This window comes from Charadrius vociferus, unplaced genomic scaffold (genome assembly GCF_000708025.1).
Source record: "Charadrius vociferus isolate BGI_N301 unplaced genomic scaffold, ASM70802v2 scaffold163, whole genome shotgun sequence".
NCBI lineage: Eukaryota > Metazoa > Chordata > Aves > Charadriiformes > Charadriidae > Charadrius > Charadrius vociferus.
This window is the reverse complement of record NW_009648332.1, coordinates 17,751,818-17,760,365: the sequence shown is the minus strand read 5'-3', so window position 1 is coordinate 17,760,365 and position 8,548 is coordinate 17,751,818. Positions and strand designations below refer to the sequence as shown.

At 37.0% G+C, this 8,548-nt stretch overlaps 1 protein-coding gene across 2 annotated transcripts in view; it reads left to right on the top strand.

The window, feature by feature from the left end:
* The first annotated feature begins 111 nt into the window (after positions 1 to 111).
* The window catches only part of CDC14A (cell division cycle 14A), a 59,137-nt gene continuing 50,700 nt past the window's right edge, over positions 112 to 8,548 (top strand). Inside the window, exon 1 of one of the 2 annotated variants that reach the window (XM_009884774.1) lies at positions 112 to 206. The gene's annotated coding sequence lies outside the window, so the exon portion shown is untranslated. The remainder of the gene's footprint in view (positions 207 to 8,548) is intronic. The other variant, XM_009884773.1, reaches the window with a different exon arrangement.

Genomic DNA, 8,548 nt, shown 5'->3' with positions numbered 1-8,548 from the left:
GGCAGGACGGGGCCCGGGGGTGCAGTGCCCGCCGGCGGGGTGACAGGCGCCCCGTGGGGGGCAAGTGACGATCTGCTTTGTCCGTCCTACGCTGTTGTCCTAATCTGTCTTTCAGATCGGTTGTACTTTGCTACTTTACGAAATAAACCGAAAAGTACCGTAAATACCCACTACTTCTGTACTGATGAGGAACTGGTCTATGAAAAGTAAGTATTGTGATCGGCTGTGTTTTGCGTGCTCAAAGTGATCACCTGAGATTCTTCCCAACGTGCTTTAATACTATCTAGAATATTTGTGGCCCATTTAGCTGCTTGCACAAAGCATGAGTATAAAGTTAGCCTGAATATATTTACACATTAGCTGAAACTAGTTTAACAATATGGCTATTTAAAAAACACAAAAACAGTAACAAGACCAGTTAAATGTCTTAAATTGTGATTGAGCTAGGGGAAGGATATCTGAACTTTGTAAGATTTGTTTATCAGGTGGAGAAGATCTCTTAAGACTAATTACATTTCATTAAGTGGTGTCTTTAAAAAGAAGAGTATTTGGTATGAATAGATGAAACAATAGTTTGTTTTATATGTATTTTCCTGTATAGAGAGTATGAAGCCATCACCTTTTATACAGAATCATAAGAATGCAAAGCTTAAATGTGCTTTTGAAGAACGTCTGCAATTTTTTATGTCTGCAGAAGGTTTTGACATAGCACTTCCTGTTGGCTTCTGTAGCTTTAGAATAGCAGAAAAAGTGTTTTCTGTGAAGTAAAAGCTTCATGTGTTTGGAAGACACTGACAACGCATAGGTCAACACTAAAATTAGTGTGAATGCTCTTAAAGGACATAAAATACACTAAAGAAATAAAGTAATTGCTCTGGACTGTGGTTAAAAAGTAGTTGTTCTGCACTGCATTCCCAGATGAACTGTTTAATGTGTGATGATATATCTAGTCACTTGACAAGGGGTTTGTTGCAGCACAAATAAAACAAAAAAAATGTGGTCTTGGTTTAAATATAACTTTCTTTCTGTGTGAGTTGAAGAACTTGTGAGCCTCAGCCATTCTTCCTTCCCTTCTTCAGCACCTTCAGTGCTGCTTCTGTGAAGGTGTAAACCAATCTTCCTTGGTTTCTAGCTTCTTTCTATGCACAGCTTATGGTTTTAGGGTTTCTTTTCTACATATGCTTTTGAGTCTTCATTATCTTAAGCTGTGTGTCTTCTACTGGCATTCCCAATGATTTGTTCCCAAAGTTGACTCTTGTAATTAACTGCTTGGGTTGGGAGTAGGCTCTGTAATGATCATTAACTAATTTAGGTTGGAAGGGACCTCAGGAGTACCCTAAGGCAAGGTTGACCTAGTACTTAAAAGCAGAATTCCACTGGAGAAGATCCTGAGCAATTTGTGTTATATGAACATCTTCCACTTTCTTTAATGGAAGAAAAAATTGATCTTTTCTCTCTTCTAAGACTTCTATGTTATGCTTGTTCTGTTTCTAATTCTTTACATGCTATTGTGGGAGGTGTCCCTGCCTATGGCAGGGGGGTTGGAACTCTGTGATCTTCAAGGCCCCTTCTAACCTAAACCATTCTATGCTTCTAGGAAGGCTGAAGGAATCTTGTGTGTGATTTGATCTTGGGGGTGGGAAGGGGTAGCAGTTCTGTAGCCTGTTAGTTACAGGTAGTTGTACTAACCAAGGACTGTAACTGGGGTATTTTGTGTGAGGACAGTATAATATTTAAAAAAAAAAAAGGTACTGAGAAATTGGAGGGGGGGGGTGGGTAATTTTCTTTAACATGTATAAAGGAAATTCAGTAAGTATACTCCTTAACCCAATTACCTGTTAACCACATACCAGGGTGTAACTTGATACCAGATATAATTACAAGATAATGAAAGGAAGCAAAGTTTCCTTTATCTTCTAGGGCATGTCTAAAGACTTTGGACATGTAACTCATGGTTTATTTTCTGAATATTTGGTCTCTAAAGGTATCATCCTATATTTGATACTGTAATAGTACTCTTCCTTTTGTGCTCTCAAATGAAATTGCTAAAACATCATATGAGGTAGAAATTGACAGTTTACCAGGTGGTATGAATGAATTGTGTGTAATAACCTAACTCTTTTACATAACAGTGCTAAACTTTCCCCTGATACTTGTATTGCAGCACCCATCACTACATGTGATATTTGGTGGTAAAACCATGCCTGATTCTCTGAGGAAGTTTATATTGTCTCAGGAAGTAAAAGCAGGTGTTAAAAGCAGGTTTAACTTTTCAAATATCTTTCTGCACTTGAAAAGCTAGAGTTAAAATGAGGAATAGAATACAAGTCTCTTGGTTCTTGGGGAAATACTGATTTTTACCAGCTTTACTCGCTTTCATTTTCCTTATGCTCATCAGCAAACTTGGCATCAGTTTGTGTTTCACAGGCTGCATAGCAAAGTGAGGGGCCTGACATTGGGGGTTGTCTGTAAGTACTAGTGGGGTGTAACTTTAATACACCAGATCAGATCATCTGCTCATTTTATCAAAAATGCAGCCTTTTTACTGAGAAAGTGTTTAGTTATTATATTAATAGTTGTTACATGATAGTGAAGTAAACATTTGGAAGTTAGTTTGCAAGTGCTATAGCTCAGAACAGCGGTTTCCAGAGCCTTCCTTTGAAATGGCCTGCCTGTGCTATTCTTGCTGATGAGAATTTCATGGCCACTTCTGCTTTTTAATCAAATGAGAGTTGTTCAGATTGTTACGAGGAGGAGGATAGGAGATGATGTCTGCTCTCACAAAATCCTTGGCACCTGTGAGGTATGTAAGTAATCTTGTTAATATGACTATTTATTGACTTAATTTGGCTTAGATGCATCATTCTAGTGACAAGACACAGAAACTTCATTGTGCATGAAAGTAAACTGCTTTTCTTTGGGCTGTTATTCTGTTAACTTTAGTGATAATTCTTAAGTATCAAGTGTTACAGAAATCTATGTAGCTGACTTTATTGAGGTGTCAGCTTGCTTTCACTGAAGCAACATATGATCTGAAAACCTCATGAATATATAGGTTTGGGGTGGTTTGATTACAGAGAGCATGTTATTGGATCACATAGTACTTAAAATCTCACTGCCTCACTTCCCTTTTTTTCCTCTACTCTTGAGACATAAGGAAGTAATAATGTCCATTGATAGTATACCCCATTTATTAAACAAAACAACTGTAGTGCTAGATCTAATGGTTTTGGAAGTTTTGGTCTGATAAATGCTGACTTGTTCTTGCAGTTTATCACGTGATTTATCACTAAATTGCACACAAAGTGTGGTTATGTAATCTTGAGTACTTTAGTCTTCAGTTTTCACTTGAGGTTGTCAACTCTTCTAATGAATTCATAACACTGTCTTCACTTATTTAAACATTCACACTTTTAAAAATAATAAAGATAAGCTTAAATGCTTTTAAGAACATCTCAGGTCCTAGCTGACTAGGAACTCGCTACTAGAACTGTCATTATTTTAGTTAAATATGCTGCAATTTAACCTTGAACCTATTATGCTAGGGAAATGGTATGTAAATTTCTCAGTTTAGGGAACGAGAAACCTGAATGAATTTATCCCATTCTGAATTCTCTTTTTAGATTGTTCCGTTTCTGGAAGAGATTTGTCAGTCTCTTTCTGAAACTCTCTAAGGTTATTCCTGAGAAAGTCTGCACTACTGCTTATAAAGGAATTCAGTCTTTCAGGCTAATGTAGTGCAGGTAACTATTACTTCAGGAAAATGGACTTAATGAGAAATAATCCATCTTGATGAAGACTGTCATTTGGCAAATAGACAAGCCTTGCCTTGGCAAGACCTCAATTAATGAGTTAGGCACTACTAAGAAGCTTTTTATTCTCTAAGAATAGCGTCTTTCATGTTTCACCTTTCAGTAAACAGATCTGAGAATAGTACACTTGACTGGTTAACTTGGTGTTCACATTTTTATCAAAGCAACTTTTAATGTCCTTTTTATTGTTGAGTAGTTTTCTCAAACAACATTAAAATTTAAATAATGAGAATCAGGGATCTCTTACTGATAAATTATAATGGCAACTTTCATAAATCATAATGGTCTTTTTCAGTCATTTGTTCTGACTTTGGATCTCTTGTATAAACAGCTTTGCAGATCTAGTCTCTGACATCTTGTGAGCAGCTGTAAAAGTAATATTATTCTCTGTACATGCCACATTTTACACCAAAACTTTCTTTCAAGCCATGGTATGCTGCTTGCCCGTTTCACAGCAGTCTTAATATTAGCTGCTACTTTGAGTTCAAGCAGCAGTAGAATAAGACTCAAATGCTTAGCTACAGTGATACTAAATGTGTACTGTTAGGACTTTGACTTGTTTCCTTCGCTGTGTGTGTATATGCAAAGAAGCAGTTTCTCTTTCCTGTGAGGAGAGTAAGGGTTAACTAGTTTATTTTTAGTTTGGCTTAAATGCTTTCTTTTCTGTGGCTATCCAGTAACAGTACTTGCATAGGAAACCTGAACTTCTCCATCGTTCTGTGGCTTCTATCATCTGAAAAGAAAAAGGAAACTTAACTTAGCGTTTTTACAACAAACAGAGCTGTCGCTTCACACAGAGAACAGGGCGTTCCTTGTTCACTTCGGTAGCTTTTGAAGGCTTGAACTTCACTATCAGATGACCAAGATAACTTAGTAAGCTGAAGTCAACAAAAAAAAGCCTTAGGAACCAATTTCCCAACTTCTAACTTCTGTCAACGTGAATGTAAATACAGAGCAGAAAAACTTCATATACTAAGTAATACCAGCTTTTGTATGTCTAGTTTTTAGGTTTTCAACATAACCTGAAGATTCTTCTCTAGGGAAACTCTTTACAGGACAACCTCTCTGCTGATACTTTGCTCTTGACATCAAGGAGCATTGTATTAAAAATGAATGTATCTGGAATAGCTATGTAATCATCTATAATTTGGATCTATGAGCTCTTGTTGGACCTCGTTTTGAGGAGAATTTAGAACACTGAAGGGGAAAGGGAATGAGTACCTGGTGTTCTGCATAATCCAGAGCCTCTGCATTATTCCTACCTTCAGATGCAAGGAGTGGGGTGATACATAATTTCTAGCATTGTATTTGCTCTATTGTCCTTTGTCAATTCAGAGGTGTGCATTCCCTAAGTAGTATTAAGTGTTAGGGATCTTGTCTCAGCCCAGGTAAGAAAGCTTTTAGCGATTCATGTGTTATTGGAATTAGTGGGGCTAAAGTAGAGAGTGCCATTGATCATCCCACCTTTGTTCCTGTGCTGGAGAAATAGGAAGGAGGAACACGCTCTAGGAAACAGGAGTTGGAGAAAGAAGACTGAATAGGTAAGATTTCCTGACCAGCAGTTAGGTTGTAATGAATGCATGGACTGATCTTCTTGGCTTTCACCCAGAAACTTTGTTGCATGTAAGATGTGTTCAGCTTATGATTTGAAGCATTTAGCTGTAGTAGCCAGTTGGCCACTTCTGCAGTAGTTGGTTCTTACACTGCTTAATGGCTAGATTCAGAGCATGTGCAGCAAGGTACTTGCAGTGCAGTGACCTGAATGTAGTCCAGTAGTCCAGCCTAGGAAAGAGGGAGAGAGAAAAGCAATTGTAGGATGTTTTTGTTATTCTAATTCAGTCTCATTGCTTAATTTTAATAGTAAGCTGGATCTTTGTGAAATGCTGGAAAATTGGTGTAGTTTTGCAGGTAGGAAGCTGTGTTTCTGCTAGTTCCTGCAGTTATTGTAGTTAATCTTTCAATTTGAGTAATTGCAAGCTTGGGGTGCTTCTGTTTTGGCAGACAAATGAGTTTATATGGTTGCTTACCTCCAAGAAGGCAAGCTTCCTATCTGAAGGAGTAGTTGTACTCCAATTCTGGTGTACATACTCCAGAAAATGATTGTAACGGTTAAACTCTGTTTTCAAGTTACAAAACCAATTATTGAGTAAGCTGCCATGCAAGTAATGTCATCCTTCTGAGCATTATTGCATTGTTAGAACTGACTTGGTGGATCTGTCCTATTTTTTTTCCCCCAATATGGTAATTAGGCTTTGGACCATATTTAAACTATTGGAAATGCCTACAGCCTGATAAGAATGCATGCATACCCTCATGCTCAGTGTAGCAATAATGCTGAACTTACACTGGTCTGTCACGAAGAAAAGAATCCTGAAATAGCTTTTCAAATAGGAATCTTCTATCCTTTTATCCACTCCTCTGCTGTATCACAAAACTGTAAAGAAATGGCAGTATAAAACTACTGCTCTGGTGTATTCATCTATGGGGGGGAAGGTATCAGGCTTCTGGGCTAAAGTATAAGTAGTACAATTTATATTTGAAAGGTAACTCGATACCTTGTCCATAAATAGATTGATTGTGATGTTGATACGAAGGTTATCAATTCATTTCAAAGTCTGTCAGGCTATAGTATACCTTCATTGAACATAAACAGACTCCATTTGATAGCTGAAGATATGAAAGCTGTTTATCATTCTTTTGCTGTACTAGGGTCAGTGGTACTCAAATGCTTAGTAAAAAGTGACTTTTAGCATTCAGAAGAGGTGCCCAAGGCTTGAGCTGACTCATGGCACCTTCACGTGGCATCCCTTGGAACTGCAGTAGGAAACAACTGGAGTTGCTGTCCTAAAGAGTTGTGAACTACATTTCTTTTGCCATTAAATTCCCTGGAAGAATGTACAGTAATGGCTTGCATGACAAAGTAGACCAATGAGCTCTGTATGGGCTGGCCTGTCTAGGTGGATGACAATTCCTATGATGCAATGCAGCATATACCTTGGATGTTATAAGAACTGATAGGAAGGAGTGGTTCTAGGAGTCTATTCTAAGGAGAATATAGATAAAAGAAACCTATGCTACCGCTTCCAGGCAGTGTTACAGTAGTATTTTTGAAGTAGAGTATTTAAATGTTCATCTAGTATATTCTGGGGTTTTGTTACTTCTTAGTTTGAGAAGCATAAGGATAGCAAGTTTCCATGGGTTGAGGGGGAAGAATAATTTAAGCTATCATCTAAGTACTTGATTAAAACAAAATATAATTAAATGTAGATTAATACTGTACTTGCCTTCTGTTCCTCATATCTGGTTCCCACCTCCATTGTAAATGACTATCTCTCTTAACTGGCTTAAACTTCAGAGGCATCCTGATTTCTTATTGTGTATAAATGCTTATTAAAACCTCTAGATACAGAGGAAGTCTGTTACCTGTAAAAGAGATGGAAGTAAAATAATATTGGGCAGATTGTTATCAGTGACTATCCTATAATAAGATTTGATTTCTTTTATCTTTTTAGTCTTCAACTTTTTGCCAGATAAAATTCTTTATTCAGATGGTGACTTGATGTGTCATTTCTTCCCCATTTCCCTTAGCCTCCATTTCCCATCTTCTACGTATATTTAACTCTGTGTCAATATTCTGTTCTTAAGAAGAAAATCCTCTGGGTGAGTCAGGATCTAGTGTCTCTAATTCAAGTACAAGAATGGCCTGTTATACTAAAAAGTAATGAGGGTACATAAGATTAAACCCTTCTGTTTAAACATGTCAGAAACGGTATTTAGTTCTAAGGATATAAATTCAGGAAGGGTTTTGTAGAACAGAGTTCATTGACTTCAGTACAGAGCCTTGTATTGTCTTTCAGAGAACTCTTTGATTTGGAGGCTTGTAAAGCGCTTGTCTTACTTAGCCCTATTAAAAAAAGGGTGTTCAAGCTTATTCCAATTTAGAGGTATTACATGGAGGAAGCTAAAATTATGTGAGGGAGAAAGGTAATTTTGTTAAATGTATATCTACCACAATGTCTTATCAACGAAGCCAATGGCTGGTTTATATTGCCAACATGGTATTGTGTAAATCACTTGGGAATTGCCAGTGTTTAGTGTATGGGTAATAATGCTGGTGCAAAGGTGACCAAAAGTGCCTTTCCTTTATGATTGTGTTTGGATTCTGAGAAATACTTTGTTTCTGCATCGTAGACAAACAGTGGTAGTACCAGAGCCTTAAGCACTGATACTCCCTCCCCTACCCATGTTAAGAGAGGCACAGCATACTTAATGGTAATAAGTGATGGAGAAATAGTCGCTCTAAGATTGTGACATCTTTAGCTTGGCAGCTGAGAGAATCTGAATAGCTTTATTTTGTAGAAATATAATTACTTCAGGGATACACTCAAATGTATTTTATCCTTATCCCCACCGAAATAGTGAATAATTTGTCTGTTGTGGCTAAGTTGATTTGTAAATTCATTTTCATGTGCTTTTCCTACACTTCTGTTTGAGTTTAATAATGTGGAAAAGTTGAATTGGATATATGACTTCATACTGCTGTACTTCTAGCAAATGAATAGTAATAAAAACTTTTTATCCTAAAGCATGGCTGTACTACTACTGTGCTTTAAATGAACCGTGTATTCAGTTATATCTTTGAGCTGATCAAAGCTACTTTGCTCACACTGGTTTTAAAAAAAAAAAAAAAAAAAAAAAAAAAAAAGTTTTTTTTAATTAAATTTCCCCACATCTTT